This window comes from Trachemys scripta, chromosome 3, assembly GCF_013100865.1.
Source record: "Trachemys scripta elegans isolate TJP31775 chromosome 3, CAS_Tse_1.0, whole genome shotgun sequence".
NCBI lineage: Eukaryota > Metazoa > Chordata > Testudines > Emydidae > Trachemys > Trachemys scripta.
The window spans coordinates 44,082,128-44,099,295 of record NC_048300.1 but is presented as its reverse complement, the minus strand read 5'-3'; the positions used below and the strand labels follow the sequence as shown (position 1 = coordinate 44,099,295).

The following is a 17,168-nucleotide window of genomic DNA, read 5'->3' as shown; positions in this document are numbered from 1 at the left end:
ACCGTCTGCTGCCAGCTTAAGATGTAAAAAATAGATGGACCAGATTTGTTCTGTATTCATTTGCTTCCCCCTCCCTCCGTGACATCAACGGCCTGCTAAACCCAGGGTTTTGAGTTCAATCTTTGGGGGGGCCATTCTCTGTGACAGTTGTTTGTGTTTCTCCCTGATGTACAGCCACCTTTGTTGATTTTAATTCCCTGTACCTGTAAGCCATGTCGTCACTCGCCCCTCCCTCCCTCCGTCAGACATAGTTTCGCGCCTTTTTTCAGCCCAGATGCCATAGCACTGGGATCATGGAGCCCGCTCAGATCACCGCGGCAATTATGAGCACTATGAACACCACGCGCATTGTCCTGGAGTATATGCAGAGCCAGAACATGCCAAAGCAAAACCAGGCGAGGAGGCAATTGCAGCGATTGCAGCACGGCAACAAGAGTGATGAGGAAATGGACATGGACATAGACCTCTCACAAAGTACAGGCCCCAGCAATGTGCAAATCATGGTGTTACTGGGGCAGGTTCATGCCGTGGAACGCCGATTCTGGGCCCAGGAAACAAGCACAGACTGGTGGGACCGCATCGTGTTGCAGGTGTGGGACGATTCCCAGTGGCTGCGAAACTTTCGCATGCGTAAGGGCACTTTCATGGAATTTTGTGACTTGCTTTCCCCTGCCCTGAAGCGCCAGAATACCAGGATGAGAGCAGCCCTCACAGTTGAGAAGTGAGTGGCGAAAGCCCTGTGGAAGCTTGCAATGCCAGACAGCTACCGGTCAGTCAGGAATCAATTTGGAGTGGGCAAATCTACTGTGGGGGCTGCTGTGATCCAAGTAGCCAACGCAATCAAAGACCTGCTGATATCAAGGGTAGTGACTCTGGGAAACGTGCAGGTCATAGTGGATGGCTTTGCTGCAATGGGATTCCCAAACTGTGGTGGGGCGATAGACGGAACCTATATCCCTATCTTGTCACCGGAGCACCAACCCACCGAGTACATAAACCGCAAGGGGTACTTTTCAATGCTGCTGCAAGCCCTGGTGGATCACAAGGGACGTTTCACTAACATCAATGTGGGATGGCCGGGAAAGGTACAAGATGCTCGCGTCTTCAGGAACTCTGGTCTGTTTCAAAAGCTGGAGGAAGGGACTTTCTTCCCGGACCAGAAAATAAGTGTTGGGGATGTTGAAATGCCTATCGTTATCCTTGGGGACCCAGCCTACCCCTTAATGCCATGGCTCATGAAGCTGTACACAGGCAGTAGTCAGGACCTGTTCAACTATAGGCTGAGCAAGTGCCGAATGGTGGTGGAATGTGCATTTGGACGTTTAAAAGCATGCTGGCACAGTTTACTGACTCAGATAGACCTCAGCGAAGCCAATATTCCAATTGTTATTGCTGCTTGCTGTGCGCTCCACAATATCTGTGAGAGTAAGGGGGAGACATTTATGGCGGGGTGGGAGGTTGAGGCAAATCACCTGGCCACTGATTACGGGCAGCCAGACACCAGGGCGGTTAGAAGAGTACAGCAGGGCATGATGCGCATCAGAGAAGCTTTGAAAATGAGTTTTGTGACTGGCCAGGCTATGGTGTGAAATTTCTGTTTGTTTCTCCTTGATGAACCCTCTGTCTTCCCCCCCTTCCCCATTCACTCTACTTCCCTGTAAACTAACCACCCTCCCTCCCTCCTTTGAACACCGCTTGCAGAGGCAATAAAGTCATTGTTACTTCACATTCATGCATTCTTTATTAATTCATCACACAACTAGGGGGATAACTGCCAAGGTAGCCTGGGAGGGGTGGGGGAGGAGGGAAGGAAAAGGACACATTGCAGTTTAAAACTTTAACACTTATTGAAGGCCAGCCTTCTGATGCTCGGGCAATCATCTGGGGTGGAGTGACTGTGTGGCCGGAGGCCCCCCACCGTGTTCTTGGGCGTCTGGGTGAGGAGGCTATGGAACTTGGGGAGGAGGGCTGTTGGTTACACAGGCGCTGTAGCAGCGGTCTCTGCTCCTGCTGCCTTTCCTGCAGCTCAACCTTATGCTGGAGCATATCAGTTTGATGCTCCAGCAGCCGGAGCATCGACTCTTGCTTTCTGTCAGCAAGCTGATGCCATCTATCCTCTTCAGCCCGCCACTTGCTCTCTTGAGCCCGCCACCTCTCCTCTTGTTCATATTGTGCTTTTTTGCACTCTGACATTGACTGCCTCCACGCATTCTGCTGTGCTCTGTCAGCGTGGGAGGACATCTGGAGCTCCAAGAACATATCATCCTGAGTCCGCCATTTTCTCCTTCTAATCTTCACTAGCCTCTGTGAAGGAGAAACATTTGCAGCTGGTGGAGGAGAAGGGAGAGGTGGTTAAGAAAAGACACATTTTAGAGAACAATGGGTACACTCTTTCACGTTAAATTTTGCTGTTCACATTACACAGCACATGTGCTTTCGTTACAAGGTCGCATTTTTCCTCTTATATTGAGGGCCCGCCGGTTTGGTGTGAGAGATCACTCACGCAGTGCCAGTCAACAGATTTCAGCTTGCAGGCAGCCATGGTAAGCCACAGTCTTTTGGCTTTTTTAACCTTCTTAACATGTGGGAATGGTTTCAAACAGTAGCACCGTCATTTCCCATACCAAACACCCGTTGGGTTGGCCATTTAAAATGGGTTTGCAATGTAAAAGGAGGGGCTGCGGTTTCCAGGTTAACATGCAGCACAAAGCCAACTACCCCCCCTCACACACACACACACCCAATTCTCTGGGATGATCATTTCACCCCTCCCCCTACCGCATGGCTAACAGCGGGGAACATTTCTGTTCAGCCGAGCAGGAACGGGCACCTCTGAATGTCCCCTTAATAAAATCATCCCATTTCAACCAGGTGACCGTGAATGATATCACTCTCCTGAGGATAACAAAAGAGAGATAAGGAATGGATGTTGTCTGCATGCCAGCAAACACCGGGACCATATGCTGCCATGCTTTGTTATGCAATGATTCCAGACTGCGTGCTACTGGCCTGGCGTGGTAAAGTGTCCTACCATGGCGGACAGGATAAGGCAGCCCTCCCCAGAAACCTTTTGTAAAGGCTTTGGGAGTACGTGAAGGAGAGCTTTCTGGAGATGTCCCTGGAGGAGTTCCGCTCCATCCCCATACACATTAACAGACTTTTCCAGTAGCTGTACTGGCCGCGATTGCCAGGGCAAATTAATCATTAAACATGCTTGCTTTTAAACCATGTGTAATATTTACAAAGGTACACTCACCAGAGGTCCCTTGTGTGCCCTCAGGGTCTGGGAGCACGCTTTGGGTGAGTTCAGGGGTTACTGGTTCCAGGTCCAGGGTGATAAACATATCCTGGCTGTTGGGGAAACCGGTTTCTCCGCTTCCTTGCTGTGAGCTATCTTCATTGTCTTCATCCTCATCTTCCTCGTACCCCGAACCTGCTTCCCTGTTGCGTGATTCTCCATTGATGGAGTCAAAGCACACGGTGGGGTAGTGGTGGCTGCACCCCCTAGCATCGCATGCAGCTCCGCGTAGAAGCGGCATGTTTGCGGCTCTGCCCTGGACCTTCCATTTGCCTCTCTGGCTTTGTGGTAGGCTTGCCTTAGCTCCTTAATTTTCACGCGGCACTGCTGTGCATCCCTGTTATGGCCTCTGTCCTTCATGGCCTTTGACACTTTTTCTAATATTTTGCCATTTTGTTTACTGCTACGGAGTTCAGCTAGCACTGATTCATCTCCCCATATGGTGAGCAGATCCCGTACCTCCCGTTCTGTCCATGCTGGAGCTCTTTTGTAATCCTGGGACTCCATCATGGTTACCTGTGCTGATGAGCTCTGCGTGGTCACCTGTGCTCTCCACGCTGGGCAAACAGGAAATGAAATTCAAAAGTTCGTGGGGCTTTTCCTGTCTACCTGGTCAGTGCATCTGAGTTGAGAGTGCTGTCCAGAGCGGTCACAATGAAGCACTGTGGGATAGCTCCCGGAGGCCAATAACGTCGAATTCCGTCCACACTACCCCAAATCCAACCCGCAAAGGCCGATTTNCTCTGGCTTTGTGGTAGGCTTGCCTTAGCTCCTTAATTTTCACGTGGCACTGCTGTGCATCCCTGTTATGGCCTCTGTCCTTCATGGCCTTTGACACTTTTTCTAATATTTTGCCATTTCGTTTACTGCTACGGAGTTCAGCTAGCACTGATTCATCTCCCCATATGGTGAGCAGATCCCGTACCTCCTGTTCTGTCCATGCTGGAGCTCTTTTGTAATCCTGGGACTCCATCATGGTTACCTGTGCTGATGAGCTCTGCGTGGTCACCTGTGCTCTCCACGCTGGGCAAACAGGAATGAAATTCAAAAGTTCGTGGGGCTTTTCCTGTCTACCTGGTCAGTGCATCTGAGTTGAGAGTGCTGTCCAGAGCGGTCACAATGAAGCACTGTGGGATAGCTCCCGGAGGCCAATAATGTCGAATTCCGTCCACACTACCCCAAATCCAACCCGCAAAGGCCGATTTAACGCTAATCCCCTCGTTGGCGGTGGAGTAAAGAAACTGGTTTAAAGGGCCCTTTAAGTAAAAAAAAAAAGGGGCTTTGTCGTGTGGACGTGTCCAGGCTTAATTCGATTTAACGCTGCTAAATTTGACCTAAACTCGTAGTGTAGACCAGGCCTTAGTCATTTACCACTCAGTGAGTTTCTGGTAGTCTATGTGAAATATGTTGATGATCTCACTTAGCTCAGTTCCCAGTGGAGAACAGTCCACATCATAGAAACTACCCTTGTTAGCTGTCTCAGCAGACTCTAAGGTCTGAATGGGTTACAGAGAGTGCATTACCTATAATATTCTTGTTATTTTATGCTTTCCCTGGCTGTCTGTTTCCACCCAGTGTCTCTTGCCATGTACTTGTAGAACCCTTTTGCCAGGTGTTGTTAGCAGCTGTGAGCGCTATGCTCAAACAACTAGGGGTCCCTCTTAAAACTAACAAACACCTCCAGCTCAAACCCCCACTTGGGTATACTTACCAGGCAATACTTCCCCAGCTGCAAGTTCTGAGTGTGCCTGAATCAAGGAAAACTTTATTAGGGGAAAAAAGGGAATACAGCATCAACCTGGGAAAGCATAGCCATAATATATCTCTAAGCATGATAAATAAAACATGCTCCCATAGTAACTTTGGCTGTAGTCTGTTAACTCTGTTTCCCATCTGCCAGTGTGAAAATCCAATAAGCCAATGTCCCCCCATCTTACATCCACAGTTTGGTGTCAGTGGGTAGCACAGTGCCAGAGTTGTGAGGCGCACTCAGGCAGGCCTATTTCTGGCCTCTTGGGAAATGCTGTTTGGTTCTGTCTTGAGGCTCCACCACCTAACCCAGGTAGAGTGTTTTCAGCTGTATGTAACAAATGGGTAGGCAGGACCTCACCAGAATTCACCCAGCTCTGCTGCTGTCATCTGCAGCTTCAACAAAGAACCCTCTTTTCATCACGCTCTGTCAGAGTCTTCTCAACGGCCCAGGATCTTCAGTGAAGGGGAACCAGTAATATATAGGAACTCTGAGCAGAATCCTTGTTTCAAGGTAGGAACACATTCCCCTTCTTCCTGGTCAGTTCCACCACACCCAACCAATTCTGAGTTTGTGTACAGTTATGGTGACTCCAGGAATTCTGGTTAGAAAGATTATGCAAAAGAAGCTCTGTCTGTACCATTCTTTCTCCATATTCCCCAATAGCTGGGAATGTTACAGAGAGCTCTTTACCCTCTAAAGCTTCAGGCCACAGGGCTTACACTTGGAATGTACATTTTTGGGGCAGAGACTGTCTATTCATTTTGTGTGTGTGCAGTGCCTAACACACCTAGTGTCTGACTGAGGCCTCCTTGGTGTTGTTATGATATAAATAATAGCACTACCCTCTCATCCCTACAAGGGGGTCTTCCATTATTTTCAGTCCTTAGTTTTTTTTAGTGGGACTCTTTTCTCCACTGATCATAAGTGAAGTTCTCCAATGGGCTGGAAAATGAGACAAAGTTTTAATTTTCTGTCTTTCATTTGTTTTTAAAGTGTGTTTTGCTGGATGAACAGGATTTTATAAAGCTTCATGGTAGCAGATCTACCAGATATATATGGTAGCTACTGCTGTTTATGAGGATCAATACATAGAGGTTGCAATGGCAGCTCATAACTCATTGATGTGGAAATGTTGATTTTGTTTCTAAAAAATACTCCATGCCCCTGCCTCCTGGTGGAATCCCCACAACCAGGGCATTAACCTTGTAGTTAAAATATAGCTCGCTCGCTCGCTCTCTCTCTCTCTCAACTAGGTATCTCTTCTGTAAACCTCCTTTTCCAGACAATAGCTCTCTGCTGTTTTAATGTTTATATTCTGTGACCCTATGCTTGCAAGCAGAAGAGGAAAAGGAGGCCTTCTTTTAAATGCTCCTGAATTTGGGGCAGACAGTTGCATTTATTCCTTATGTTTTCTCCAAGAACTACAATTTCCAGTGCCTATCAGTATTGAGGAACAGACTGATGTCTGGAAGGTTTAGCACTCTGGGAGCATTGTATCTCTTTTCCGAAGATGGCAGAAATTTGCATGCTCAACATTCTCTGTTTGTAGAAGCTGTGGTGTGGACCTACTGTATGCTAGAGTGCTGTTGAACGTTGGGAATGCTTTAGTGCTCTCTTAGAATAGTTTATACTATGCATTTTCATAAGACATATGGGATCCCCAAGAAAACGATTTTTTTTTTCAAAGCAAAACCCGAAATCACTGTTGAGCAATATCTTCTGTGGATTTTCTATTTTGCTTTGTGCAACACAAATTTCTAATACAACATCTAGCATTTAACCTCCTCAACATGCAGATTCATTCTCTTCGCCTCTCTGTGAGCTAGATTTTTTGCTTTTCTGTGATGTACAAGAGAAGGCCTGGAAAGTGGGGGAATTTTTTTCTGCTTGTTTTTTGCCTTCATAAATATCAAGGCTGTCAACCCTGCTCTTCCCTGGCTTTGCTGGAGTATTTGTTGGGAGTCTCAAGGGCGCGTATATCGCCAATTCTTCAATTGAAGAATAGGGTTAACAAAAATGTCCTTTTTTTCAACATGCTAATTAGTCATTGTGGTTAATAAAACCCCAATAAAACTGTATTTTTAGGCAGCCTGACTAAAATATTCCTTCCCTCTCCATTGCTCAGCTCCCTCTCCTGACTCTTATGATGTTGTTGTTTGAGTAGCACTTCAAGAGTCAGAGTCTTCCATTCCAGTCAGGATCTGAATTTCTAACATAAAAGACAAGAAGAAACTTCCCCAACCCCCCCCTTTTTTTCCTCTGAAGTGTGTGTGTGTGTGTGTGTGTTTGTGTGCCTGTGGCAGGAGAGCCCTTTCACAAATAAACGAAAAGAGGGCTCAAGCCCAGTATTTTCTTTTCTTTCACAGTAACTTTTAGGAGACATTGAACTGTCTGAATGCCTCTGTCACCTGGTTACTCTGTGTGTATTTTGGTTTGGAGGTGACATGCTCAGACTAGTAGGTTTTAATGAATTCCTGAAATTCTGCCCTTGAGAATTGTGGCCTATTTTCATAAATCAGAATCTCTAGTATTCCCTGGTTTTCATGATGGGAGAGGGTAAGTGTACAAGCATGTGACAGACGTTTAATCACATTGCTCAATGAACTACTAGAAGTGCTGAGTATGGTGTAAGAACCTATATAGAATAACCTGATGTGGATAATCGCCATTATACTTGACGTGTTAGTTTTGGAACATCCATGAAATGAGTAATAATTACTGTAAATTCTTTAACATATTTCAACTAAATCTCCTACTAGCCTTTTCCATGAATTTTCTAGGACTTCGTGACCTTGCATTTTGCCTGTGCTCTTTGGAAGCAATTACATGTATCACAATGAGCTACTTTGTTATCTAAGCACTCACCCCAGGCTAGAACATAGTTTCTTGCCCTTTGCTTACATTTTTCATTACGTAGATGAGTGCTCTGTACTTTAGTGAGCATTTCTTTTCTCAGAAATTATAGAACAACTGGTCTTCCTTCATTTAGCACGATGGTTGTTCTCACTAATTTCTGCTTTATGTGGCTAATATGGTCTTATTTTGAAGCCTACCTCTGCTATTTCTTTAGGCCTTCCTTGTAAAACAAATGACAGTTTATGTATAGCTGGACCGCTCTGTGTTTTGGTTTGGAATTCTGCTAATTTTGAAATAATAAGAATTCTGCACCACTGCATGAATTTCATATTCATCAGCATCATTTTCAGGTAAGATTTATCTGTTTACTGTAATGCTAAGGGTACATGTACTGTTCCTTACCAAATTTACAGTTCACACTTTTTGCCGATTTAGCATCACGTGATGGATTCTGTGTGGTGATGAAAGCAAAGTGTGTTTAAGCAAACTTTCAAGTAATATCTGATCAGCTTCTGCATGTATCTTTCCTCTCTCAAACAAATGTTGTTGGGCATAAGTCAACTGTACACAAGTGCCAACATCTCCTCCTTGATCTTTCTGTTTTGTTTAGGGATCTTGATGAAAATGCAGCTCTTCTTGCATATGCATTGCACCTAATCCTTTTGAAGATGCATCTTCTGACAAGATAACAGGCTTAGTTAACTCATAGTATTTTGAAGCTTGGTGATTAGAGTTTTTAAACTGCTTAAATACCTATTTATGTCTGTTCCCAATGCCAGGCAACATCATTTTCTAATAATTTACTAAAAGGAAATAGAGTGTAATGAATTTTGTCAGATAGTTATCATCCCATTAATTCCTGTAGATCCACTTTACCTTTCAACTATTTCATTTATTTTACCTTGATCAACAGTTAAGACATTTTTGCTCAATGTATGTCCAATACAATTAACTTCTGTTAGACCAATCTTTGACCATTTAATATCAGCGGTAGATAAGTTTTTGCAGAAAGCAGGAGGACACCTAATTTTTTGATTGTTTCTACAAGGCCCTATCCCACATTAAAATCACAGCCATGATAATGTCACAACCTTGTAATCCCCCCACACTGTACAATCACTTTTTGAAGTACCCTGTGAGAAGCAATACTAAATGTCACATATTTAAATGTATACCATCCAAATGGTGTATTAATAGCCTTACAGTTGGACACATTTAGCTTAACTTGCCAAAATGCATGGCTGCATCTAAAACTGAGAATATTGTTTTGTCATTGATGAGAAAGCTTTCAAATTGGAGATTATGCTACCACCATTTTTCTGTGAACTTTTCCTGCAAATCCAGTGGATGTGGAGAAAATGATGGATCCCATTTTGGTGCAATATAACTTTTCAGACCGTATAATGTTTGATAAGCACTCATGAATCAGGTTGGTTGGCAAGAGAAGGCACACTAATTTTATTAACTGCACAAGCACCAATCTCAGTTTGAACTAACTCAAGCACCTAGAAACCTCTAGTTCACCCTGACCATTCTCTGTCTTGGCACAAGCATCAACAAATCAAACCCATCAGGCTAATCTATCGATCGTTTACACTATAGTATTTCCATAATAATCACTGCATAGTGAGGCCCATAAATTGTAATTTGATACCTATAAACAACAGGGAAGTATTATTGTCCTCATTATACAGATGGGAAAACTAAGACAATGCAATAATGTGACTTGCGTGAGATGGTGTTGATGACAGACCGAGAACTTGAACTTCTGGTTTCTAGTTCTGTAATCATTAGGAAATTTGTCTCTCTGGTCTACATGTGTGTGATCCCGCCTGAGATGGGCCCATACTAAAAGTCTGGATCTCAACAACCCCAGACCCTGGAAAAGTAACCCCTAGTTTCTCTGGTAAAGTCCACGTTTGTCCAGCAGAATGTATTCGGGATAGTGCTACACCTTGAAAAGGAGCAGGATTTTTTAAGTTTTCCATTCATTTTTAATTGAGTTTCAGGCAATCTCTGCAGGTGGACTATTAATCGTTGATGGGAGGGAAACTTATTTAGGGTTGCACTGACTTGCTATCTTTGTCTAGCATTATTAATGCTTGACCTCAGGTGAAGGAGAAGCATTGTGATGTTAGCTCTTCAACTGGGCAACCTTGGAAGAAAAAGCGATGAAATCACTTTGACTAAAAGGGATTTTTGTGGCTCCGTTCAGCCTCTGATAAAGAAACACAAAATTATACTTTCCAGAAAGGCAGGAAAGGTAAGAACACACTCATGGAGGAAATGTTCCAATTGTAATTCAGTGCCGGAGTCTCATTTGCACCCTGGTACTCTCTGTAACTGCTGATGGAGTAATTGCTTTAAAGGCAGGGGAAGTGCACTCTATGGAGCATAGCATCTTCAGGTGTCAAATAACCAAAGATGTATGTGATCACCTACTAAATAAGTCCCTATAGACTGTAGCCCCTATCGACTCTTGGAACCCCAAGCACTGTGGAATGTGGGGACATCCATTATACCCCAGCTATAATGATTTTGTAGCCATGCTGTATCAAAGTGGGATCCATTGTAAGTGGAAGTTGTAGAGTATTTTGTGAATGTTCTGCAATACATACATGTACTTGTAGCCCCACCCCTAAGGTGAGACTCAGGATTCCTCCCTGGTGCTTGCCACTTGGAATGGCTTCTCCCCTCTCCTCACATGGGTGGGTCCTGGGTTCATTCTAATGACAGCTGCTGTCTCCAGCCATGGTGACTTTCCACTGTGCCTGGGGTGCTATCCCTTGGGAAAAATAATTATGCTGCCACTGCTGGCAAGGAGTATAAAACCTAGTACAAAACAAGGAACAATAAAGTACCTCAACACAAACCCCAGCAAAGAAAGTACACATCCAAAGACAACAATATAATACAAAGGGGACTTTATTGTGAGCAGGACCTGGGGAAGGAAAGCCTAGAGTTAACTAATAAGTTCTAACACAGCAACAAATTTCCCATCCCCCAACACTCATAACTCTTCCCAACCGCCAGCTCTCTCCTTTGCACCTTCCGAGGCAGATGGTATGCTGAGGATGAATCTGGAGACGAGTGCTGCTGTGCTGTGAACCTTTGCTGGCTTAAACAAAGGGGAAAAAAAGGAGGTTCTTTTACAACGTCTTTGCCTCTGGGTGGGGCAGAGTGCTCTCCTGTCTGCCTGGTCTGGAGTCCTGCAGAGGTCTTTGCTGGCTCTCAGTAGCTGGTATCAGGTTGGATCTCTGCCACTCTGGATGTTAGTCTCTGCAGGACTAGACGTGCCTGACCCATGCACTAGATCCCACAGCAATTCGGGCTCCCTTTGTGGGGAGTTGGAGTTAAGCAGAGACTTCCTGAGCTGTTCTGCTTCTTTCTCAGCTCCCTCCAAGTCCCTGGAAAACTCAAAACTGAAATTAAAACAAGTCTCTGAGTCAGGCTGTCCCGTGCCACTGAGGGGCTGAGTAGGTCCAGGTCACCCCATGCAATAGCTTCCCTATTGGTTTCAGCAGGGTTTTTGTGTCCATTCTGCCTTACTCCTGACTCCAAGCATGCTGAGAAATGGTGACAGATGGCTCTGGTTGCCATTATTGTTGTAGGTCGCTCAGAGGGTAGAACCCCCTAGAGGCTCAGTCCGAAGTTCCAGAATCTGGCAAACTGCAGGTGTGGGTTACATTCTTGTACAATTTACAAATGTTCTCCTCCGCCAACTTTCCCCAAACTCATCTCTTTCCCCTCCAGTCCTTACCAAACTCTGCTGCAAAAACATGTGTCTCACCCAAATCAGCCCCTCTTAACATCCCGTCACTGTCTCTTTATTCTCATCCTAATCCTATTCATGTGCTTTGTTCTCACCATCAAGAACTTCCACCACCTAGCTCCCTCTTTCATCTCTGCTCTGGTCTCCTTTGACTCTCCCCTGCCTTCTTTTCTCAGCCTGTGCTGTTAGCCGGGAGGCGAACTAGTGTCCTTTCACCTCCACCTCTTTTCCTTCTTTCATACTGCCCCCGTGGCTGGAATTCCCTTCCTTAGCGTTCTCCTACTTTAAAACCCTTCTCAGAACTAGCTTGGAGAAGCCTTATGAACCATAGCCTCTTCTATAGGTAGAAAACCATTCACTTATTAAAATTAGTAATGACATAATTAAAAAAGTGAAAACAAAACATTTGTTAGGTCCCAGGAGCCTGCATGATCAGACTATGGCATTAATGTGCATGGCCCTTTCCTCTGTCTAATATCTAATTTATATTTGATTTGGATAATGTAAAATAAACAAAGGAATGTTGGCTTGCAATTGTACTATGTACAGAAAGAGAGAGTTGCCTCAATGTGCGAACTAGAAGCTTTCGCTTCCCAAGCTAAGTGTGCATATGCCATGCACCAGACTGAAGGAGCTGTATTATTGCTTGCTCAAAGCAGCAGAGACACTGTCATACATAATACAGAGACATCATTACTAATATAAAACACTGCTGGGAGAAGGGACACATGGGCGGGCCAAGATGGCAGATGGCTTTTAGTGGCATGCTGCTTTCAGTTCTTCTACCTTTGTAATTTGTGCAATTTGAAGCCTTTGGTTTCTGTTTTTACTCTGCCATCCATTGGCCCTAGTGGGAGCTTTTGTTGTCGTGTAAGATTGCAGGGTATTTTCAGTGAGGGGCCATGGCCAATAGTATGTACTGTGTCCTCCTGATTACTGGTATTACAAAGAAGGGCTTGTCAAGAACAGCTTTTATGATTTGCTGAGAAATGGATGAAAATATCAGTCTTCTTGGCCATGTAACCTCTGCTCTATTGTTTTGTAGGATTTTGTTGTTGCTCTGTAAGTGTTTAGCACTGTGGTGGATGGATCTCTGACATACAAAGAGTGAGAAGAGAAATGAGACACACCTGGAAGAGAGACAGCCTGGCAGGTGGAAATATGGAGGTATGAAAACATCTTCATTTATTTATATTAGCGATAGATACACTAGGGGACTATGTGGGGAGAGGGGAAGTGGAGTTTAAGGGATCATCCTGTGGTTGAGGCACAAAACGGAGACTCAGGAAATCTGAGGTTTGTTCCTGGCTCTGCCACAGACTTCTTGTGTAACCTGGGGCAAGTCACTTAGCCACCTTGTGCCTCTGAGTCCCACCCGTAAAACTGTGATAATCCTTAGTCATGCTGCAGTGATATAAGTGATGCTTAATTCATTCATCAATGTTTGTAAAGCTCTCCTGAGAACCTGTGATGGAAGATGATATAGAAGGGCAACATATTAACATTGTTAATAATAAGGGTAATTATGATTGGGCAAGAATGTGACTGGCAGTTATGTAGTTGCATTGCAAGAAGCCTTACTTCTTTTTGTGCAACTTGCACAGGGCCAGTCACAACTTCAGTCCCTGCTCTTGGTCGAGCTCAGGATAAATTCCCTCCGTGTGCTCCTGGGTCTGTCACACCCTCAGAATGGACCACACATATCAGACAGTAGAGGCTTAGGCTCATTCTCTCCCCTTTGGCTTCAATTGAGCATTGTAACAGTTTTTTGTCTGCTGTGTCTTGTACTGAGAGGGCTATGTGCTGCCCTTGCAGGGGATGGACTCAGTTAACTTCTTTCCGTCTCTAGTTACTATAATAACCCTAATTTTCAAACACCTCTGCACTTCCTAGTTTTCGCTTGAACCGGAAGTGGAAATACTGAACTACAGTGAGAGAGCCCAGTGCCGTATTTCAGACTCATCAACAGACAGGGAGCTGTGGAAGTCTCATGAGACAACTTTTTCACCTGAGATACCCAGCTTACTGTCTAGACCAAAGAGGTTGGGAGAAGCTGCCAGTCTTACAGAGGCATATCCACACTGAATCTCTGACCTGGAAACAGGCCCAAGCCATAGGTGCCGACTCCATGGGTGCTCCAGGGCTGGAGCACCCATGGGGAAAAAAATGGTGGATGCAGAGCAACCACGGGCAGCCTCCCTACCAGAACCGCCCCCTCCGGAGCACCTCCTGCCTGTTGGTGGGCCCTGCCAATCAGCACCTTCCCCTCCCTCCCAGTGCCCACCGCGAATCACCTGTTTCGCAGCGTCAGGAGGCTCTGGGGGGGGGAGGAGAGGAGCAAGGCTGGAGCGCTCTGGGGAGGGGGCGAACTGGGCAGGGAAGGGGTGGGGGTGGGAAGAGGTGGGTAAGAGGCAGGGCAGGGGTGGGGCCTTCGGGGAAGGGGTAGAGTAGGGACAGGGCCTGGACAGAGCCAGAGGGGAACACCTCCAACAAATTAGAAACTCAGCGCCTATGGCCCAAGCTGCAAAGTGTTTGAATCAATGTCTAGGACTAAATTACTTGCAGAGTTTGGGAGCATTGGCTCCACAGTTTGAGGTCAGGCTCCTTCCTTCTCTCAACATATTTGAGACGCCCCCTTTATTTCATTTTGCTCTCGTCCCTAGGTTCCTAGGTGAGAGTGGGTGCTGGGTGAGAGTGGGGCATTCTCTAATTAGAGTAAATTATGAACAGGGCCAGCTCTAGGATTTTTGCCACCCCAAGCAAAAAAAATTTTTGGCTGCCCCCCCTTTTTTTCATGCCCCCATACCTCCGGCCCCGCCCCAACTCCACCCTTTCCGAACCCCTTCCCCAAATCCCCAGCCCCGCCTCCTCTCCCGGGCGTGCCGCATTCCTCCCCCCATTGCTTCCTGCGGGCCCCCCGCAACCTCCCGCCCTAGCTCACCTCCACTCCCCCTGCTCCCCCGGGCGTGCCACCACTCCGCTTCTCCCCCTCCCTCTCAGTGGGAGAAGCGGAGCAGCGGCACGTTCAGGGAAGCAGGCCGAGCGGAGGTGAGCTAGAATGGGGGGGCGCAGGAAGTAACGGGGAGGGGTAGAGGAACCGCTTCCCGCTCCAGCTCACCTCTGCTCCACCACCGCCGCTTTCCTCGAGTGCCCACCACTTGGCTTCTCCTCCCTCCCTCCCAGCCTTGCTGCGCGAAATAGCAGTTTTGCATGCGGCAAGCCTGGGAGGGAGGGGGAAGAAGCGGAGCGGCGGTGCGTTCAGGGGAGCAGAGGTGAGCTAGGGTGGGGGGGGGCGCAGGAAGTAACGGGGGGGTAAAGGAACCACTCCCCGCTCCAGCTCACCTCCGCCACCTCCCCCGAGTGCCTCGCCGCTCGGCTTCTCCTCCCTCCCAGCCTTGCTGCGGGAAACAGCTGTTTCGCGCGCAGCAAGCCTGGAAGGGACGGGGGAGAAGCGGAGCGGTGGCAGCAGCACACTCAGGGGAGCAGATGGAGGTGGAGCGGAGGCGAGCTGGGGCGGCGGGGGCACTTTTCCCCCATACCCCGGAGTTGGCGCCTATGATGGCTGGCGCCAGAATGCCGCCCCTAGAAATGTGCCGCCCCAAGCACCTTCTTGTTTTGCTGGTGCCTGGAGCCGGCCCTGATTGTGAACTGCCCAACTAAGGACAACTTAGCCAAATGCAAGCTTTGTTATATGCACTGTGGTTTTTCAGTATAGTCGTTTACATTGCATGATATGTATTTACACAGCACCTTTAATGCCTATTCTACATATGTACATATTTACATGCATCCATTACTAGCATGGAACTCTTTGTACTAAAAATCCATGCAGCATTTTCACAAACAATCAGTTGTGCTGTCTGATTTCTGCTTTATTTTAATATGAAACAAACTTTGATCTTCTGACTCATAGCTATGAGTTTATACTTACATTCTTCGCATTTATATATTGATTCATTTGGTGACATCCATGCATCAGGCCTGGATTCTAGATACCAGATCAATTCCGGAGATTAGGTTGAGATATTTTTCAATGCATTTTTGGATTTGTAAGCATCCTAATTTCTTAAATCAGATTCCATGCACTCTGGACATATATTAAGATGTGGTTATTTTTGATTGGGACTTAACGGAAGCTGTGACAGAATGGCAATTTCCTGCAGCATCCTGGGCAAACTTTACTGAATTAGGTTTAAGTTTCTTAGACGTTTGTTCTATTAAAAATGCAAATGTTTGTGTATGATTGTGGGGTTGTATGTAACATCTTTAGGAAGAAGAACTGACTAATGTAAACCCTGGGAAGTGTTATGAGCTTCAAAGGACTATTTGAAACAATATGAACTTTTAAAGTTAAGTTGGTTTCCCAAGAAATCTCTAAGGCTAGGTGTATGCAAATTTAACTCCTTTGGATATGCAAGAATTTAGCCTTCTGAAGCATTGCCCTGAGGAGGTGACTTTGTGTGCTGATTGCCTGTTACATGAGGACAAGAGGTCCAAACTGTATAAAGGGAGTGACTCTCAGAGCCATCGGATTGTTTCTTCCGAGCCAAGGCAGTTATGAACTTGGAACCACAGAAAAACCTCTTGGTGGGGTTCGAAAGGCTGTTCACCTGCCAGAGCCCTTGTCGAAGGTGGGGTGATGTCTAGTGAGCTTATTCGCATGCATCTAGGTTCTCTGATTGTTTTTAATGTTTTCTCTATAATGCTTTTGCCTTACGAATACGTGTGCTTGCTTAGAATGAGCTGTGTGGTAACTTAATGGCAGACAATTATGCTGTTTATAGCCTCTGAGGAAGGAAGGCAAAGCAGGCTTTTCTGAGGCAATCTGACTTACAGGGGAATTCACAGTGGAGGAAGGGTACTGTGCAGCCTGGAAATACCCCAGTCAGAAGGGGGAGAGATGTGTGTCTCTGCCCACCAGAGGTGATGGCTGGGGACCTGGAAGCCTAAGGGTGGCTGCCATTAGTGGATCACAGAGGGGAAATACAGGTGCAGTTGTCCTGAACTGTGACAGAAGCATTAATATAATAACCTATTTTCCACTCTATTTTCATGAGTTGTTTTCATTTGAGTTTGTGGCTCGTACAGTAGCTGTAAAAAGACATATTACGTTTTCAAGGTCTGTCTCATTATTTACAATGTGCAAATATAACCTCCCTCTGATGTTCCTGGTTAACCATTCATACCTAGTAGCACAGCTGAAACACAGAATAGGTTAGAGTGACCAGATGTCCCGATTTTATAGGGACAGTCCCGATTTTTGGGTCTTTTTCTTATATAGGCTCCTATTACCCCCTGGCCCCTGGCCCAATTTTTCACATTTGCTGTCTGGTCACCTTAGAATAGGTATACCCGGCGTGCTTTACATGGAGCTTCAGCTAGAGGTGAAGCTGAGCTGCTGTAGCCACACTACTATTTCAAGCATTCTAGTTTGAGCCTTGCTAGTTTGAGTCTGTTTTCCCCGGTGGGGAGACTTCAGTGTTATCAAA

At 46.0% G+C, this 17,168-nt stretch overlaps 1 long non-coding RNA gene across 1 annotated transcript in view; it reads left to right on the top strand.

Annotated features, from left to right (window-relative positions):
- The window catches only part of LOC117874449, a 91,212-nt gene that overhangs the window by 57,424 nt on the left and 16,620 nt on the right, over positions 1-17,168 (top strand). Inside the window, exon 4 of the long non-coding RNA XR_004644992.1 lies at positions 12,725-12,846. This is a non-coding gene — a long non-coding RNA (uncharacterized LOC117874449). The remainder of the gene's footprint in view (positions 1-12,724; positions 12,847-17,168) is intronic.